A 21,267-nucleotide genomic window follows, 5' to 3' on the forward strand; every position below is an offset into this window, starting at 1 on the left:
ATGGATTAACAGATAGATACTTTTAGCCCCAATTCTCTTGACGTTTTTAGATTTATAATACAACCCTGACCTCATTTTTGGTGACTGCAGTAATTAATTGCATGACACCTGACAAAGTGAAGCATGGTGCTATACAAGATTGCTGGTATTCTGAATTACATTTATTTTTAAAAATCAATACTAATGCTTTTCAAACAACATAATGTGAGTGCAGCCAGCCTGCCCCCATCTCTGAGATAATATTACAAACCAATCTTGGTCTGCAACACATTACACTATAGTACAGTGAGGCTGCTGAAGGAGAGACCCTCCATTATTCATGGTCAGCTTTATGAAGTGTGTCCCTAGTTCAATTCCTGATAGGAAAAGCTAAAACACATTTCACCCTCCTTTTTCATTTTATTTAAATAAATTATTTCAGTCACAGATAAATTGAACAGTATACTGATAAACATGAAGCACATAACATACAAAATTTATCAAACTCAAGTTATTATTTAAAAGGGGTCAACTGTCATTTTCACTTGACTACAATAAATGCAACAATAGTTTACCTGATTAGCAGCTCCAGGGAACTTACCAATGTTTTTGTGGTGGTGGTGGTGTCATACCTCTGTTTAAATTCTGAGAGGTTAAACATGAGATTCAAATGAAAACATTTTAAAAAAATAATAAATAAATAAAGCTGTGATGTTTGTCTCTTGTTTGTGTTCCAATAAGGGACTAAAAACAACCACTTAATACTGCATAATGTGACCCTGATGTACGTGGTATGTTATTTTTTCCAACAATACCCCTCATTGCTTGAGACCAGCGTCTGCATCATAAGAATAACCATGGTTAGAAAGAATAACACATTTGTAGGGTTTAATTTAATCAAAACAAACAGCAACACACAGTAAAAGCAGCATCAATACAGCAAATCTAATTCTGTTCTCTATAAGGGCTCATCTTTTCTTTTAAGACAGCTCCTTGTTACAACTGAGCAACCAAAGTCTGCCTGATCTACTGTCTTCCCATCATTAAATATGAATTGACAGAGGGAGATGCAGCCTTCATATACCACACACACACACACACACACACACACGTGTTAGGGCTTCTTTTTACATAACAAACTAACTGGTCATGTGAGAGATATGCGCAGCATTTAAGGTGTTTATTTTTTTGTTTGTTTGTCTAAACACTATGCATATCATACCCACCAAAAAGATGTCCAGCCTGCACTTACACACACCATGATTCAGTACAATCCTGCTTACAGTATTACAGCTAGATTGCTCTGTAGCTCAATGAGATGTGACTTGCCCTCTGGGTCACATACTTAAATCAGCTTAAATCAAATGAGGGACAGATTGCGCTACAACTCTTCATTTCCTTTATGGGCCATGTTAATTGGATCTCATTTTTCACCTGATATACAGCAGAAGTCATCTGGTGTGACGACTCTACATACTAAGATTTTATTTGAGCATCTTAGAAGACATGCATATGACTCCCTTTCCTATTGCAAAAGACAGACAAAAAGAAAACCCTAACTACAAAAGGTAATGCAGTATCCAACACTTAATTGACGGTGCCTCATCAAGCAAAACTGAGCACATTGAAGCGTGGGTGCAACCGACACACTAATAGCAGGAAGAGGATATGAAGGACGGCATGCTCAGCTGAATGCACCAGAAATCAAAACATCCAATAATACCTCTAAGCTGGCTGCTTGGGAAATGATGTAAGCCGACTCACAGCCTTCCTTAGATCATCAGCTAAAGTGGGCCTACATTTACATTTGTGGGAGACCCCTCAAATTAATGGAAACAGCCACAGACCATATCAATGTCTTTGAAGCGATACTGCAATTAATGTTTTGAAAGAAACCATGTTCATTTACCAATCAGAATGCACTGCTATTCAGAACTGTGACAACTGCACTGTGCAACCGGGTGTGTAAAGAGGCTGAGTGATGTCTGTAGCATTTGTTTCACAAGAGTATCACAGAAAAACTCCAGCTAAAATAAGGCTCCTGTCTCAACTTGTTAAAATCAGCAGCGCCCGAGATCAGCATAATTTCAATTCCTATAAGGCATGACACAAGAAAGGAAAACCGTTGCTTCCTCTCAAACAAAGTGAACCAACAGACAAATCTATTAGCCCATAATAGCCACATTAAAATGTTAGCAATATACTGCAAGGACCTACATAAGTCTTAAACAGGTTTATTCTCAATGTGCAATGTCTTTAAAGAGTTTACATCAGCCTTAAATTAACTCCTGTTATTTTTAAAAGGTAAAACACCTGTTAATTTGATAAAACTGGAATCAAACAACTAAAGTAACATAATCCAAGTTCTGTTAAGCACTGTCAGTGTGTTCGTTTTGTAACATTAACATTTTCTCCTTTAAAAAAAACAAAAAAAACATTAAGTTAAAAATGGAGGAAACGCTTTGAAAATATGGCCCAGACACTTAATTTCACAAATCCCACTGTGATTAGCTCCATCTGTCTGAGGGTATGGGGTTGCCCTGACTATTTATCCAGGGCTCATGTCACTAGCAAGAATTGTTCATGGTATTACTCACAACTTTAAAACACTCAATCATAAACACAGGGAAAAAAAGAAACATGATTATAAAAGTTATGCATAAGTAATTTATTGTATAGCTTCTAATGACTGTTCGAATGAAAGCCTAGCAGTTCATTCTAACCTCGCAAATTCTCAGCATTTCAGTTCTTCAAAATATGAGGATCAATTTTCCCAATCCAGATAACACCATTCTCCCTGCAGTCAGTTCTGCTCAACAGGACTTTAGTAATCCCAGTACATCCCTTCAAACAGCAGCAGTCAGTGTGACCCAAGGACTCAGTGGCATCCTGCCACCTCATCTTCAGTATACAGTATAGTACCAGATGGGCATACCAAACACACATTTTTTTTGTTTAAATAGAAAATATAACAATCCTATAAAAAATGTACAAAAGTAATAAGATGTTACTTTATTTTGACATAATTTACACAGAATTAAAGCCACAAACAGCTATTAAAACAAGGTTTTATTAATCCAAGACAGCCACAACTGTTTGATGCTATTCTAGACGAGCACGGTACTGTATGTTGCAGAGGAGAATGCCAGTAACACTGTAGTAACCAGACAGGGTTTTGCTGCTATGGTATTGGATTATATTAACCATTTTAAAAGAAATCAGCAAAAGCAATTACAGTGTGGTACAGTACATAATAGGTTTGCATAATTATCGTTTGATTTGCTAATTAATCCCAGAATCAAGCCTAGCTCATTAAAGTGCAGAGATGACATTACCAGTATTTAAATGTAACTGTGCTTGGCTTGTATTTCATAAGCACGTCAATCTAGCAAAAGCTTGAGAGAGTGAAAGGGGGTGTATATATATATATATATATATATATATATATATATATATATATTATATATATATATATATATATATATATATATATATATATTGTAAACGATCCTCGCACTCACGGAGTTCGTTGCCCCTTTAAGACCAGACCCAGGACACGGAAATGGATTTTGAAGCACTGACGCGCACTTTTAATAAACACCAATCAAAAAATTAAACAAAACAAACAAATACCTAGCTCCTTCTTTGGAGCACTAACTAAACATAAGCAGGAACCTAACTATCACGCAGGACGGCTAAACCGTTTACCTGCCACAAACATTCAAAAACACACCCTCACACAATACCTCGATACGACTGCTCACTCACACAGTCAGGCCCTTCTCTCAGCAGCAGCCCGGAACAGACTGGCTGCCTCTCTTAAATACCCTGCACCTGGCTCTAATTTACAATTACCACCAGGTGCAAGGGATTACTAAACAATAAAACAATTACACAATTAAACCCCATAACACCCAAATGTGCATTCTCACAAGGTTTTTAGCAGGGAAGGATTTTAACCCCCTCCCTGGTACCTTACTATATATATATATATATATATATATATATATATATATATATATATATATATATATATATATATATATATATATATATATTGTAGAAATTTTAAAAAAAATAGACTAATCATTGTTAGTAAAATACATGTTTATCATTTAAAATAGTAAACTATGCTGGTTATAGTAATAGTAAATATTGCCGGTTTTTTGGATAAGATGTTTGTGCAAGCTTCATTTTAAATCCGCGATACAGCAGTCCTGTTGGAAAGTACAGGGAAAAACATTCATTTTTGTTTAATTCTGTTACAAAAATACCTACCTTTTTTTACAGTGATGCATTAATGTTTAAACACTACCGCTAAATGATTGTGTTCTGCAGTTAGTTTACACTTATATCTTCGTCTACAAAATTATTATCACCCACAGAAAAACAACTACACTATTTGTAAAAAGTACTGCTTTTTAAACAGAAATTGGACGTGTGCACTGTCAAAATACAATTCAAAATTGTAAATTGTTCAAACCCTGGCATGTCTACAGAGTGGTTCCAAGGAAAAGCTTAAAAGAACATGTGAAATGGACTGATTTCAACTGGTCTGAAAATCTCAATTGTGTTCTCAGACTACAGTGCAACTGCATTTGTAACAACATAAACTGATCTGAAGTTCTTTCTACAGAAACACAAACGTGTCAGACAGAAGTAACTTTCAATTTCTTCGCTGCTGACAATTCTCAGCATTCCTTTACTATCCCTCACTCTCTGTGATTAAACACTGCTCCACAGAGACGCCCAGACTTTCAAACAAGCCAGTGGTAAAGGTCAGAGCTGGCACCCAAGCCTGAGCTTGTCAGAGCCTGCCCAGCTCGATTAACCCCTGCAGTGCCCATCAGCAAAGCTGATCGGCACACACATTCAAGGTAATTGCCCTAACCAGCTTACAGCAGGTGAAAAATTCAAACGTTTTAACTTAGAGTCCTTGTTATATACTCTGTTGGCTGATTTTCAACGTACTCGGCCACAGGCAGGGAATTTCCCAGCTACCTTGAGTCCTGCTGAACTATGGGAATGGTCCATCTATGTTCTGGGATCAGTGGCTACTTCAGTGAAGGCAAATACTGGTTTAAGGTTTCATACTGGCATTCAAGCATGAATGATAGTCTCATTTGTCTCGAGGGAAATTAACCCTGGTCACGCGCAGTGGGGGTGGGGTCAGGTGATAGGTCAGGATGTCTTGCGTAAACAAAGGAATCAGTCAGCCTCTGCTTTATTCCTAGATCAATAACAAAACCAACAGTACTGCCTCTCCCTGGCCTGAATTCACAATATTTTAATTAATCATTTTTTTTTTTATTTTAAAAAGTTTCCAGGCTACAGACTGGGTCCTTCCATAGTTTTGGTATTAATAACGGAGTCAAACCTGCAGTATATAATGTATGTTGTGTGTCCTGTTTTAAATGTAATAAATACAATAATTTATAAATAATAATAAAAGTAATAATAATAATAATAACAACAATAACAATAATGCTTTTAAATCAAGGGCCTTTGTGACACTATAATCTTATTTAAATGTATAACTGATAAGTAAGCAAATACAATGCCAGCCAAAGGATACTGAGATGGGCAATAAAATGTACTCGTACCACAATCTTCCTATATACCTGCTCACACTAACTATTCTTTAGTATGCAGTTGCCAAATAAGCATTGCAAGAAAAGACAAATTGTGGTCAGGCTCCTGGTGTGTTCGATTAACATGCTCCTATGTGACTGTTTGTGTTGGTCTCTGGCTAGATGAGGACAAGCTGTAGATGAAGTGGTGCTTGGTCTCTTCTGAACAGTTTTCTCTGCTGCTATGTCTGCTTGTCACTTGCTACACATTTTAATCTTTAATACAGAACTCTTATTGTGATAAAAAAAAAAAAACAGTGAAAACAGAGAAAGGTGGGTTTGTGTATGGTGCTGACATCTCAAAAGCTATATATAGATAATTCCACACAACATCTTGGAGCAGAAATGCTTGGATTTATGGGCAGCCATTTCTGGTTAATAGTTAAAAATCAATTGAAAATCCACCAGTTACAGTGCCAGTGGTATCCTGTACAATGATGGGAAGCTCTGAAAAGTGGAGTAATAGCAGTTTTTTCCAAATAGCAGAATGAAGCTCAGCCATAAATTAATCTGAAATACAGAAAGTAATGATTAAAACACAACACTCACAATTGTAAATAAATGATTAGTGTTCTTCATTTAAAAATGCTCTAATGTTTTGGCCATCAGCTAGGCCTTCAACAGAGAGCAACGAGAAAACCAATACCACATGTCTTATTACATATCGTGCTAAGTGCATTGAATGACAGCACTCTAAACCAAGTACTATCCCGTAGGACAAGTGGAATCTCTCTGTCATTCCCTGGCAACACAATCCAACAGCAGTCTTGCCGCATGACTGAATGACAAGGATTCAATAGAAGAACTCAAAGACCACACCACAAAGACGGCACACGACACCGGTAACAGACACCGACCCAATTCCAAATCCTGGTATTGTATGATAAAATGGCACAGTACAGATTTTATAAAAATAAGTCATGATAGGTCAATGGCAACAGCAGTCTGCCGCCATGCTGAATGACAGATTCCATAGAAGAGACTCAAAGACAAAGAGGCACAGCACGTAACAGACAGACAAAAAAAAAAAAAAAGGAAATACCCAAACTTAATATAATTAACTGCAGGGCGCACAGTTTACTTGAGAAACAAGAATATTTCTCTTGAGATCTTATCTAATCAGATATCATCCCTTGTGAGACTGTAGTTATCTCTTAAATAAAAGGTGTTATGCAAACCCGACAGGCCCTAACACAAGACAAAGAGACCTATATAATACATCCCACCCCCCCCAAAACTAACAGATTCTTTCATCCCTCAAATATGTGAATATACCAAAACATTCCATTAATCTAACACATATCACTGGCTTATACAATTTTTTTTTAATTTTTTTTTTATTGAATTCCAACAGCCTCTAAAGTGTTATAATACACTTTTAAAAGTTTCCCTGAAGACCACTTGACTTCATAATCAGCAAAACTTGTAGTCCAGTCAATTATTATCGAGCACTGGATCAACAATCCTACTCCTAAAGATAAGGCGATTAATGTTGTTAAAAAGAAGTCTTATGTCTACGTGATCAAAATGTCAATAACACCAACACAGGAGTGTACAGAGGTAACGGCACACACACAAAGTCAGCAATATGGAATTCATAACTTGCCATATATCAGATTAATAACCGGGCTACAGAATCTTAAGGTCTAGTAATGTTTTCCATCCAGGCCAAAGCAGTACCTCGATTCCATTTGCCATGAAAGCATGACTCCCAGGATATTCTTTCCAGAGATTTTGTCTCCATTATGTGGTGAGGGTTTTATAATTTAAACTTCTAAAATGTACACTACAGAGATGAAAATAATACACCTATTGCACAGCAGTTTTCATTCCAGGTTTTGCTACAAGCTTGATTAGCCATAGCGTACAGGCAACAAGCTCAGGTGTGTCTTATTAAACTCATAGTAAAACCAGGAATGGATCTAATTGCTATGCAATGGGAGTCCATTAGCACCCCTGGATTCCTATTCTGGGTCTGGAAAACCCAAATCATTTCTAATCAAAAAGCATACCGTGTTATGCAGTATGATGTTATGAGGCCTTCAGTAATTGACTGGTGTTACATTCAAGAGAGTGTGTAATGTAGACATTCTGTATGAACTGATACTGTGAGGAAATATAAAGCTGTTTTTTATGTTTAAAAAAGGACTGGACATTCACAACCTCATTCACTAAATTCCATATGAAAACCTTAAGAAATTCATCCAAACATATAACCATCAGAGAGGGGTATCTGAAGTACTTGTTGCCCACTTCTCTTGAGTGGATTATTTATTTTATTTTTATTATTAGATCACTTGCAATACCATAGGAAATCCATCATTCAATACTTTTCTGAGAGAAAATTAAAAAAGTGATTAGTTATTTATTTACTCCATATCACTATTTGTGCATTTATTTAAAATATATTTTAAAAATGTCAGTATACCTCTCAATTTGACAGATTAAGCTAAATCTCAAGCAAAAAATTGGCATCTGGGAGTCTACTGGTGGGTTACTAGGCTGCACAACATGACTTTGGTGGCAGCATTTGAGAAACACTGAACTCAATGAAACAACTGAATGTGAGCAAATAAACACCCACAGTTTCAGTAGCAGCTTCTTTAACTGCAGGGCTACAAAAAGACACATCAGACCCTGGAATCTCCCCAGCACAAGCAGGAAATGAACCTAAAACCTTCTGGGCCACAGACTCCTGAGTTACCAGAGTCACCAAAGTACAACTAAAACACCTCAGGATTTTAATCTTCTCACCAATAATGAGTTCCACAGGCAAATCCATTTCAGCTGCTTAAAAATAATAAAAACACAAACCAGCAAATGTTCTGCTCAGTAGCAAGAATGTCATAATGGCTTTGAGGGTAGAGCTTGATTACCATGTGCTTACTGACATCCACCTGGTTGTTTAATTCAAGTGAAGTCCCTTTCTTGATGTCAGTAATCTATTTAATCCCTGCTAGAGAGCTGCAATTAAATCTTCAAAGTGTCTTTAAAATTGAGTTTTGACCTAGTAATATGAGAAATGATATGTACTGAAAATAGGTTGAACCTCCTCAGTAATCAATAACCGAATTTCAAATGGACTTACATAATTGTAATGTAATCGCTTACTAGATTTGAGCCTGGCTGATTGCCAGTGAACATGCCGACTATTTGGTAGCATTATCACAGCAATAAGCATGTGGATAAATGCACTTTTGGTGTGAGCTTACTCATAACTGAATAATGTGAATAACTTTACATGTATCTCTTTGTTTTAGTTATTCCTCTTCGTTTTAAAAGTTATTCTTGTCCTTGACATTATTTGTGAAGCTCATTTGTCATTTCCACCATTTCTAATCCTTTATGTTGACCAGGTTTTCCATCCCCCAGTAACTCCTTTGCTACACGCATCTATGTCATCATAGTTATTGTGTTAGTGCAGTAGTTTCATTCTATTTTGTATGCTTCGCCTGTAGTACTACCTGGTCCAACCTTCTTCTGCCCTTTTACTCCAATCTACTTCTGTTAGGTTTCATTCCTTCATAGTTTGCAGTATTAAATTTGTAAACTTTAGCTCCAGTCTGTAATTACAACCCACTTCAAATGAGACCATTGCAGTCTGATTTGCCCGTGGTTCCCTGACCTCTTGTTATTCTAACTAATTGGGTGCCTTTACAAATTGTGTTAGGAAGCAGTCATTTGTCATTTCCACCATTTCTATTTCATCCTTCGCGCTACCCACCGGGTTTTCCCATTTTAAATGGGGGAAGTTGAAATCCCCATTAGTATGGCTTCTCCTTTGCTTTATGCATTTCTAATGTCATTGTATAACAGATTATTGTGCTCACCGTCTGAATCTGGCTTCTATAGCATGCTCCTATTATTATGCCTTTTGAATTTTTTTCTGTTATTCTGACCCATATTGATTTTTTTTTATTTTCTTTGTCCAGGTTTAACACCTGGGCTTCAAGACTGTTTCTTATGTATAGCGCTACCCCTCCTCCTCGTCTGTCCTGCCTGTCTTTCCTATACAGTGTATACCCACAAATATTATATTCGTCCCCATCACTCTCAGATAACCACGTTTCTGTAACACCTATCACATCATAGTTACCTGTTAGTGCAGTAGCTTCAAGTTCTAGAATTTTGTTTCTGATACTTCTAGCATTTAGATAAATACATTTAATGGTTGTCTTACCTGAGTTGTTGTTCTTGTTTTGATGCGGTCTCCCTTCTGTTTTTTTGTTGATTTCTCCCCCCTTTCCATAAGTTTGCATATAATAGAAGTCAGGCTTACTGGTCTGTAGTTACCTGGTTCAGTTTTGTTTCCCTTTTTGTGGATCGGTATTACGTTTGCAATTTTCCAGTCTGTCGGTACCACCCCTGTGTCAAGAGACTGCTGCATGATCTTGGTTAGCGGTTTGTAAATTACTTCTTTCATTTCTTTGAGTACTACTGGGAGGATCTCATCCGGCCCAGGGGATTTGTTTATTTTAAGAGCTCCTAGTCCCTTTAACACTTCTGCCTCAGTTATGCTAAAGTTATTTAAAACTGGATAGGAACTGGATGACATGTGGGGCATGTTGTCAGTATCTTCCTTTGTAAAAACTTGTGAAAAGTTTGAGTTACCAGAGTCACCAAAGTACAACTAAAACACCTCAGGATTTTAATCTTCTCACCAATAATGAGTTCCACAGGCAAATCCATTTCAGCTGCTTAAAAATAATAAAAACACAAACCAGCAAATGTTCTGCTCAGTAGCAAGAATGTCATAATGGCTTTGAGGGTAGAGCTTGATTACCATGCGCTTACTGACATCCACCTGGTTGTTTAATTCAAGTGAAGTCCCTTTCTTGATGTCAGTAATCTATTTAATCCCTGCTAGAGAGCTGCAATTAAATCTTCAAAGTGTCTTTAAAATTGAGTTTTGACCTAGTAATATGAGAAATGATATGTACTGAAAATAGGTTGAACCTCCTCAGTAACCAATAACCGAATTTCAAATGGACTTACATAATTGTAATGTAATCGCTTACTAGATTTGAGCCTGGCTGATTGCCAGTGAACATGCCGACTATTTGGTAGCATTATCACAGCAATAAGCATGTGGATAAATGCACTATGGTGTGAGCTTACTCATAACTGAATAATGTGAATAACTTTACATGTATGTATGCATGAGAGTGTGTGCATATATATATATATATATACACATATATATATATATATATATATATATATATATATATATATATATATATATATATATATACACACATACAGTGTTACGTATTATATATATATATCATATATATATAAATCTATATATATATATGATATAAGTTGTATATATATATATATATATATATATGACCCTTTGTACTTACAATACCACTCAGTCTACAGTACAGAGAAAATACAGCTGTACTTGAGAGGAACAGTAGCTCAATCCCATCTAAATCCACAATACTCTGACGGCAGTTGGTTCAAATTTTCTGCAGTTCTGTTTTGACTGTGCAGAAAGTCCCTCTGCGGTAAAGCTTGCTACCCAACGCTGCATTCCAGCACAAAGGGGCAAGGATTTACTATGACTGAGGAGCATAAAAGACCAGACCTCCATCAGATAACGGCAGGTGGGGGGGGGGCTCCTCAGAGATGTAGCCCTCTGGCACGCTGCCAGAGAAGATGCGGCCTAATGAGCTGTGAAAACTCTGGCTGAACTATTTATGATGAACTATATATAAATCTCGCACTGAGCACGGCATATTCCTCTGCAGCTTGTCAGATGTGCCAGAATCATGCACATGGAAACATGACAAGCACACAATGAGTGTTACCCGCTGTACACTGTGGGATTTTTACAGTACTTTGCGGTAAGTAAATCAAAGGAAAGTGATAGTGAACTTGGTTTCTGAGCTTTTGAAAGATCAAGTATGAAACTTAACTGTCAACATACAGTAAGTCAGTGAATTAAAATGGCCACCTTCCTTTAAATACGTAACCAAAGGCTTTCATTATAGTTCTAAATGAGGCGGGTGGGAGTACAGTTCTAAATGAGGCAGGTGGGAGGTGGAAATTGCTGTCACAGTGTAAGGCCTTTTCTCACAGTGTAACAATGGAGTTTATACATTTCTCACATTAGATGGGTAGAAACAGAGCAAACCATATTTGGATGTGCCAACAATGACAAACGCAGCAAAGCAGTTGTGGTCGGTTCGTACCTCTAAAATTATATTGTTTTCCATTAACAACTTTAATGATTTATCCGGAGGTGCTGAAACCCAAGAATTCCATTATTATACTGGATCAGATATTTTAAAATGGAGCAGACTCAACATTTTTTACAACAGTTGTACAGATTTTTTGTGAGGCTGGTCTTCACTGACATGTTCACTGAGTAGAGAAAATCACCACATTAATGACCAGCTTTTATTTGCCAATTACAGCACTTTGAGCTTTTTCTTTAGCATTACAAAGCATGCATTTAGTACACTGCACATCTAATCCAAAGAACACGTAAAAACAAACGCTCTTCATATACGTCATGAAATGATCCGACTTAGTCAAAGAATGAAAAGTCCTATTATTAATGCAGATGCAGTTTCTGCACAATCAGCTGGTTTCACAGACCTGGTTAGCATTAATACTGGTCTGTCTTCTAGTAACATTTCATAATCTAGGTTTAGAGTAATTGGGATGTGTGAATTGATTACTGTGCCGTCTTTTGTTAAGCAACAAATTCAAGTTTGACTGAATTTTGTTATTTTAATGACATTTTTGTTTTTAAGTGAACAATTTAAGTTGTGCTGCATTTTTAAGCAGTGTTTGCTTAAAATAAGAATTTAACAAACTTTGTTGTGTTGACCTTGCATAGGCTACATTTTTCTTTTCTACTGTACAGTATAGGTTGAAGTTATAATATGCAACGTTTGACAGTAAGTGGCTATAAAAGTTAATGCCATAGCACATATTTTTTTCTACAGAAGTGTTTTTACTAGTACAAATGCAACTTGTTATTTGTGTGACTATGTGGTAAAACAAACATAAATTGCTGTCAAGCACACAATATAATGGCTTTAGACTAGACTAATGAGCAAAGACAAAAACAAAGGTTCAGGAAATGTATTGTAATAAGAAGGCGAGATTAACCAAGGTTGCTATTAGACTGCAATTTTCAGACCATTCCACAGCACTGCCTCATACAAAGAACGACTCCAGGATAATCTGAAGAGACTCATAGGGCTGTCAGAAACAATACTTACTATTCTGGCATCTCCTCCCTGTTACCTTTTGACCATGTGTCAAATTCTATACAGCAAGAGGAGACACCCTCCCCCTGGGCTAGGTCTGTTGGATCAAATTCTCATCACTCAAGTCTGGCAATGATGAATCACAACTGAGTAACGCAATGAGGATTGGGAACCGCTATGTCAGGATAGATATGTGGTCTGTGCACGTATGGTTTTGTTACTGCAGTAATACCTGTCACATTCAATATCGTATTAACTTATTACAGTATTAAAAGTATTGTACATTTCTAAGCGTTTTAAGTAACCCACCTTAAGATGACGAAACCTTCTTGTGTTTCAACAAGAAGCCCATTTTCACAGGGTATTTTCCATTCCCTTAAAATCCCCATCTAGACTGGAAAAATTAGAAGAAAAAAAAAAAAAAAAAAAAAACACAACTTGGAACCACCTGCATTCAACACAACACGTTACCAATGGTCATTTTTACAATTTCACTCAGCTAAACCAAAGTATAAACAGGAAGTCTGTAAATTATAACCCAACGGTAAGTCTGCGGGTTCAACAGCATTTGAAACATCCTGACAACACACAGAAAGCTCTGTCATCAATGTGTGTCATATGAAGATCAAAAGCTGACCAACCCGGATGTCTTTGCAAAGCAAGACCTACCTAAAATAATACCTTGACAGATCTAAAAGTGGATAGTGCTGGTCCACAGAATGTACAAAACACAAACTGCTAAACAAGGATGACTAGAAACTATACAGTATCTATTGAAACAAGATTTAAGACCAGTAATGTACTCAGAGTATGTGTTAATAAGCGTGCTAGTTTTCAGTCCTACAAAAAAAAAAAAAAAAAAAAAAATACAAAAAAAAGATAGATGGAAAGACGAACTGTCTGTCAGGAGAGGTTCCTTGACTGATTACAGTTGCTCAGCGAGGACATAAAATATGTAAACAATGCAGTGGCAATACCACTGAGGGCATTCCAGAGATCTCAGCTGTGATATAACATTACTAACCAGCACATTCAGAGCACTCAGTTGTGTTTAAAAGGGCTCCAGGGGAGTGGACCACAACATAACTGCATCAGGGTCTCTTTTAGTGACACTTAACACTAATGTACAGTACAGGGTCCATTTGAAAAATCACTGTTTTACAACGCAAACATTCATCTTTTAGGCAGGTGATGAAATATACACGCAAATCTGGCTTCTACATAGATTCTAAGTATAGAAGGAATAGTGGCTCAAAACACATTTCAGAAAAATAGTTTTCCAAGTATATAGAATATTTGGAAAACTGATCACATCTGCAGCTTCGCTGGTTAGACTTCTGCCACAATTATATTAAGAATGAAAAATGAAACAGGAACTCTTTACAATATCTACTACAAAATAGCCAAAACATACTAAAAACTTCACAGCTACTGAAGTTGCTTAGTCCTTTTACAATAGCAACTTCAAAGGGGAACAACTTTCTATTTTCTATTTCATTAGGTACAGCAAATCTAAATTATCCCATGCAGTCTACAATTTAAAAATTAAAACACCTGCAATTGTATTTCTAAACAGGAGTGATGTTTTCTGCACAAATTTGAAAAAAAAATATTATTTTTATTAGAGATTTATTCCAATATCAAGTTAACACACACTGAAAACACAACCCTGCAACTGCAATACCACTTTCTAGTTTGTAAAAGCTCACATAAAATACCCTTAAAATAAAGAACAGTTGCTTACAGTGTTATGTGGCCATTTACCAAATGCTATACATTTTCATTTGGTTGAATTATTGTTTCATTTCAAGTCATTGTTTTATGTAAATACTAATCATTGACAATAGCAAAAAGAACTGCACAAAAAGAGCATTATACTTTTGAGGAAGCTACACATATTAGGGGAGTATGATGCACTGGTTTGCTGCACCAAACAGACTACAAAAGGAGTAGGCAGCAGTGAAAGGATGCGATGGGACTGCACTGGACTCTAAGACCCATAAATGCAGCGTGACTCAGTCTTAAACCTTTTGCAGCTTGCCCCCAGCCGTGAAGAATTCTTTGAAATAAAAGGCTAGCCTGGCTGGCTCTCTGCATCCATACAATTCATCTCGGAATTCCTGGCAAGCACAAAGTGAAACTCTGCTATCTGGCAACCACATTGATGTGCTTGCCCTCTTAGCGAAGGCTGGGGGTGTTCTTGCAAGTGATGAGATGTTCTGGTTTTTTTCTTTTCTTTTATGCAGAAATGGCTAAAACTGCAAATCTCTCAGCAACCAGGCACTGCATGTGGCAGTGGATCTTGGTGCGATAAATTAGTGTTCGAAAAGAAGATTCAAGTACCAGTTTCCTAGTGTTTGTTTATAAAACAGGTCTTTTAATGACGCTATATTATTATTATTAAATATGTGCAGCTGCATATTGGTATCACTGAGAAGTACCAGGCAAAAAAAAAATACATAAAAATAATACTAATGCTATTGGACATTTGGACATGGACATTACTACGCAGAAGAATACAATGCCAGTAATTATTTTGGTTTTGTTTTCACTGCAGTACTAGTCATTGGCATTAATTTTCTACAGCAATGCCACACATGGAAGCACATTGTTATAAAAGATAGATAAATAAATAAATAAAAACAACCTTTGCAGCTTTACGTAGGTCCTTGACAGGTCATTATTTTATAAAAACACAGGGTGGCACGTAAATATCAGCCTGGCATCAGATTGTCCACAAGGTTTCAATACACAGACACATTTTGAAAAGGTACCAATTGTTCTTCAGACTTACATTTGCTTATTAACCATAGCATGTTTTGGCTTTCATTTCATAGACTGGTCAATATTAGCCCCCTTGACTGCCAGAAAGTAAGAGGGAAACATTCACAAGCCTCCACACCAGGAAATGCAAAGCTTTACGCTGATTTACATAGGGCCAAGGGGTTTCATTGTTCGGCTGCATGCTTCATGCACAATTCTGAATGACTTCTGAACAGAAATAGATGGTTTGTAAGAGCCACTGCACATCCAGTGCAGCTGAGCTGCAGACTCAGCAGCTCAGCTGCTCAGCCAAAAAGGCTCTTAAGGTCACTAACTGGGCACAGCATACGTTCTCTAATATCACTAATGAATACAGTTTGGCTACAGTTAAAGCACAATCATGTGCTTCTCTCCCAATATTCTCTGCATGGCAAAATAATTGCCATTGTTCCTTACCCTCCTCTGTCCATTCAGCGCAAGGTAAATTAGAAGAACCCTATTTTCAGTAGTTAAAGGCATTGGGGTGTTTTTGTCTCACACTGCAATATACAGCTCTGGCCAAACGTTTTGCATCACCAAGAATTCTAGGACTGAGATATAATAAAAAGAAACTACATAAACATAATTTAGATCTTTTATTTATCATGTAAATCAAAAAAACTACAAAATTATACTGCAAGTGTCCACCTGAAACCATAATCAAATTTTTCAAATTGTCCATTTATTATTAAGTATATGGGGGAAAACTATAAAGCGGTATGTAATTCAATATGTTAACGTAAGGTCATTAAGCAGGTTTCAATCGACTATGAAGCAAAATGTGTTCATTTTATAGGAGGATGATAAAGTTTGACCATAGCTGTAGGTCATTTATTTAGATACTCATTTTATGCCTGAAAATCAAGATGTTGTTTTTAGTTCAAAAAAGTTTAGAGCAGCACAGATTAACCATATGGTGGGAGAGGGGTCTACTTTTATGAGCTTTCATTTCTGACCCAATTAAGGTAATTCGCTCTGTCTCAGCAGATGGTGGCTTCTGTTTGCTAACAAACGGAATGCTTGAGTGCAGGACTCCGCCAAGATTATGTTAAGAGAATGTGTGGCACACATCAAATACAACAGGAGTCTCCAGCCAAGCCTTCCCCTATATTTTTATCTGGCACTATGACATGTTGATGATGGAAAGGCCTGGCAGACCCTCAGACTTACAGCTGGTGCTATCACAAATGGGCCACACCCAAGGTGCTGCTGGAAAAGTGTCAGGATGTGATGCGAGCGCTTCTAAAGAATAATCCAGTCAAAGAGAACACTTGGTAAGTAGAAAACTAGCCAATGTTTCCAAATTCACTCCACAGGGCTTGCACAAAACCACACTTATTGTGTCTCAAAAAGGGTCTACAAAACAAAAGCAAAAAATGTTTTCTCATAAGAACATAAGAACATAAGAAAGTTTACAAACGAGAGGAGGCCATTCGGCCCATCTTGCTCGTTTGGTTGTTAGTAGCTTATTGATCCCAAAATCTCATCAAGCAGCTTCTTGAAGGATCCCAGGGTGTCAGCTTCAACAACATTACTGGGGAGTTGATTCCAGACCCTCACAATTCTCTGTGTAAAAAAGTGTCTCCTATTTTCTGTTCTGAATGCCCCTTTTTCTAAACTCCATTTGTGACCCCTGGTCCTTGTTTCTTTTTTCAGGCTGAAAAAGTCCCTTGCGTCCACACTGTCAATACCTTTTAGAATTTTGAATGCTTGAATTAGGTCGCCACGTAGTCTTCTTTGTTCAAGACTGAACAGATTCAATTCTTTTAGCCTGTCTGCATATGACATGCCTTTTAAGCCCGGAATAATTCTGGTCGCTCTTCTTTGCACTCTTTCTAGAGCAGCAATATCTTTTTTATAGCGAGGTGACCAGAACTGCACACAATATTCAAGATGAGGTCTTACAAGTGCATTGTACAGTTTTAACATTACTTCCCTTGATTTAAATTCAACACTTTTCACAATGTATCCGAGTATCTTGTTAGCCTTTTTTATAGCTTCCCCACATTGCCTAGATGAAGACATTTCTGAGTCAACAAAAACTCCTAGGTCTTTTTCATAGATTCCTTCTCCAATTTCAATATCTCCCATATGATATTTATAATGTACATTTTTATTTCCTGCGTGCAGTACCTTACACTTTTCTCTATTAAATGTCATTTGCCATGTGTCTGCCCAGTTCTGAATCTTGTCTAGATCATTTTGAATGACCTTTGCTGCTGCAACAGTGTTTGCCACTCCTCCTACTTTTGTGTCGTCTGCAAATTTAACAAGTTTGCTTACTATACCAGAATCTAAATCATTAATGTAGATTAGGAATAGCAGAGGACCTAATACTGATCCCTGTGGTACACCGCTGGTTACCACACTCCATTCTGAGGTTTTTCCTCTAATCAGTACTTTCTGTTTTCTACATGTTAACCACTCCCTAATCCATGTACATGTGTTTCCTTGAATCCCAACTGCGTTCAGTTTGAGAATTAATCTTTTGTGCGGGACTTTGTCAAAAGCTTTCTGGAAATCTAAATAAACCATATCATATGCTTTGCAATTATCCATTATCGATGTTGCATCCTCAAAAAAATCAAGCAAGTTAGTTAGACACGATCTCCCTTTCCTAAAACCATGTTGACTGTCTCCCAGTACCCTGTTACCATATAGGTAATTTTCCATTTTGGCTCTTATTATAGTTTCCATAAGTTTGCATATAATAGAAGTCAGGCTTACTGGTCTGTAGTTACCTGGTTCAGTTTTGTTTCCCTTTTTGTGGATCGGTATTACGTTTGCAATTTTCCAGTCTGTCGGTACCACCCCTGTGTCAAGAGACTGCTGCATGATCTTGGTTAGCGGTTTGTAAATTACTTCTTTCATTTCTTTGAGTACTACTGGGAGGATCTCATCCGGCCCAGGGGATTTGTTTATTTTAAGAGCTCCTAGTCCCTTTAACACTTCTGCCTCAGTTATGCTAAAGTTATTTAAAACTGGATAGGAACTGGATGACATGTGGGGCATGTTGTCAGTATCTTCCTTTGTAAAAACTTGTGAAAAGTAATCATTTAACATATTTGCTATTTTTTTTTCTTCCTCTACGATTTTGCCATTTGTATCTCTTAAACATTTAATCTCCTCTTTGAATGTTCTCTTGCTGTTGTAATATTGGAAAAACATTTTGGAATTGGTTTTAGCTCCCTTAGCAATGTTCATTTCTATTTCTCTCTTGGCCTTTCTAACTTCCTTTTTGACTTGCATTTGCAGTTCTGTGTACTCTTTCTGTGTACTTTCTTTTTGGTCCTTTTTTAATGCTCTGTAAAGTGCCTTTTTTCGCTGAATATTTTTTTTAATTGATCTATTAAACCATTTTGGCAATTTAGTTTTACATTTAGATTTGTCTACTTTAGGGATATAATTGTTTTGCGCCTCTAGTACTACGTTTTTGAAGAACAACCATCCTTCTTCTGTGGGTGTTTTCTCTATTTTACTCCAATCTACTTCTGTTAGTCTCTGTTTCATGCCTTCATAGTTTGCTTTTCTAAAATTGTAAACCTTAGCTTTAGTCTTTACTTTTGAGGATTTAAAAAACACTTCAAATGAGACCATGTTGTGGTCTGAGTTTGCCAGTGGTTCTCTGACCTCTGTTTTAGTTATTCTATCTTCGTTATTTGAAAAGACTAAATCAAGGCATGCCTCCCCTCTAGTGGGTGCCTTCACAAATTGTGTTAGGAAGCAGTCATTTGTCATTTCCACCATTTCTATTTCATCCTTCGCGCTACCCACCGGGTTTTCCCATTTTATTTGGGGGAAGTTGAAATCCCCCATTAGTATGGCTTCTCCTTTGCTACACACATTTCTAATGTCATTGTATAACAGATTATTGTGCTCACCGTCTGAATCTGGCGGTCTATAGCATGCTCCTATTATTATGCCTTTTGAATTTTTGTCTGTTATTCTGACCCATATTGATTCGGTTTTATTTTCTTTGTCCAGGTTTAACACCTGGGCTTCAAGACTGTTTCTTATGTATAGCGCTACCCCTCCTCCTCGTCTCCTGCCCTGGTCTTTCCTATACAGTGTATACCCACAAATATTATATTCGTCCCCATCACTCTCAGATAACCACGTTTCTGTAACACCTATCACATCATAGTTACCTGTTAGTGCAGTAGCTTCAAGTTCTAGAATTTTGTTTCTGATACTTCTAGCATTTAGATAAACACATTTAATGGTTGTCTTACCTGAGTTGTTGTTCTTGTTTTGATGCGGTCTCCCTTCTGTTTTTTTGTTGATTTCTCCCCCCTTCCTTTCTAGTTTAAATGCTTCCGAACCTGTCTCTTGTCAGTTTACTCTGTACATGGTGTAATGTTTTGATGAAAACCTAAATTTTATTTACAAAAAACCTAGCTGGTTTGAGCAAACACACACACACACACACACACACACACATATATAAATCCAGAAAATCATCCCTCTACTTCACAAGAGAGATCAGAACAAAAGGCAGGAGTTCCAGTATAAAAATACAATCAACCCAACAAATAAAATACTGCATTCAACTTCTGAACAATTCAATTGAAATACTGGTCAGATGCTTTAACCCAATATTGGAAAATGGGCAACAGGAAGGAGCTTTACCTCACAGAGTGTATTGTTTGAGACCTTCCTTGCCTCATAAAAAAAAAATGGTTTTCCTGCAATTCACAATGGGAGTCTCTGGAAATTTCTTGCAAAAATCCCTTTGTTTGAACGTCTAATACAATTGTCTGTAACTAAAACAAAAGCTAGCTGGAGAATGTGCACATCTCTTAAATCACCAACTGCATGATTCATCACTCAGCAACTAGCGCTCAGTGTTTAAGAGGCTGGTTGTCGTGATACAAGCAGTGTACAGTATTTCTACCACTAACTCCAACCGTCTGTTCTGTTTAATGTGTTTTGGTCTTGTGTTGCTTTATATTTTGTTTCCGTTACATGCAGATTCCATTCGGCCATCATGCTGGCACTTAGTGTCTGGGTGGGATATATACTGTTACTGTACGCCCTGATAAAACCTGTACTTTGCTTCTAAGCTTAACAGCCAGGGTGTACTTGTTTCATTATCACTGTCCAAACATTCAGGATTAGTATTCTTCCCTATAAAAACATGTCCAACTAGGGAGGGGTGCAGCTGTCAAGCCTCTTCTTCTCCATTTAATTGTGGAGGGGTAGAACTCTCCAGTGTTTCCACATTTGTTTTTCAAGGAACCAGTTTTCTTTCTGTGAACCATGTGATTATGTAGTTCAACAATATTAGCCTATATACCCGAAACACTATTACAAGGACTTACACAACAGTGTACAGTTCATCACTGCTATACCTGAAATGTACATACAGACCGCCGTTACGTGAGGCAATTTCAGCAGTTTATCTTTTTTACCCATAAAGCAGTTTAATCTTTTACAAGCGGACGGGCATCTTTTTGACGAGGGAGACGGGCCAACCGGATCAATTTCCAATGCATACACACCGTTTCAGGGGAGAGTTACTTTCGGTAAGCCACAGCACTGTGATGTGGTGCAGTCCTCAATATCAAATATTTGTGGTGATCACAATCAAAAAGTCTTGCTCTTGTCTGCAGGATCTTTTGAAT

General features: G+C 37.1%; 1 protein-coding gene across 2 annotated transcripts in view; it reads right to left on the reverse strand.

The window, feature by feature from the left end:
* cdk17 (cyclin-dependent kinase 17) overlaps positions 1-21,267 on the reverse strand; it is a 74,145-nt gene that overhangs the window by 43,332 nt on the left and 9,546 nt on the right. The window contains exon 2 of one of the 2 annotated variants that reach the window (XM_041257695.1): positions 13,151-13,235. The exons of the other annotated variant lie outside the window; for it this stretch is intronic. The gene's annotated coding sequence lies outside the window, so the exon portion shown is untranslated. The remainder of the gene's footprint in view (positions 1-13,150; positions 13,236-21,267) is intronic. 2 annotated transcript variants of the gene reach the window in all.

Source organism: Polyodon spathula, chromosome 8 (assembly GCF_017654505.1).
Source record: "Polyodon spathula isolate WHYD16114869_AA chromosome 8, ASM1765450v1, whole genome shotgun sequence".
In the NCBI taxonomy this organism is placed as follows: domain Eukaryota; kingdom Metazoa; phylum Chordata; class Actinopteri; order Acipenseriformes; family Polyodontidae; genus Polyodon; species Polyodon spathula.